Source organism: Eptesicus fuscus, chromosome 1 (genome assembly GCF_027574615.1).
Source record: "Eptesicus fuscus isolate TK198812 chromosome 1, DD_ASM_mEF_20220401, whole genome shotgun sequence".
Taxonomy (NCBI): Eukaryota; Metazoa; Chordata; class Mammalia; order Chiroptera; family Vespertilionidae; genus Eptesicus; species Eptesicus fuscus.
Genome location: NC_072473.1, coordinates 770,373 through 770,720, shown reverse-complemented (window position 1 = coordinate 770,720; position 348 = coordinate 770,373).

Below are 348 nucleotides of genomic sequence, written 5' to 3'. Positions count from 1 at the left end.
CCCACCCCCCCCCCCCGACACCCACACCCACACCCCACCCCGCCCCGGGGCGGAGCCGGCGGCTGCTGGAGCCCATGGGGCGAGGCCCTGGCACCCTGTCCCGTCTGCGCGCCCGGGGGAGGGAGGGGGGGCCGCCTGTGGCCACCCCGGTCCCACCGCTGAGCGCGCGCGCGTGGAGCTGGAAAGGCCGGGGGGGGGGGGGGGGGGAGGGGGAAGGGGGCGGGCCGGGTCTCCCCCTGGACGGCTCAGATCAGAAAAAGTTGGGGGACCTGTATGTGCTCCGAGAGGGAACCCCGGGTTGCCCCGAAAGTGGCCTGTGGGGGGCGCCAGTCCCTGGAGACAGACAGG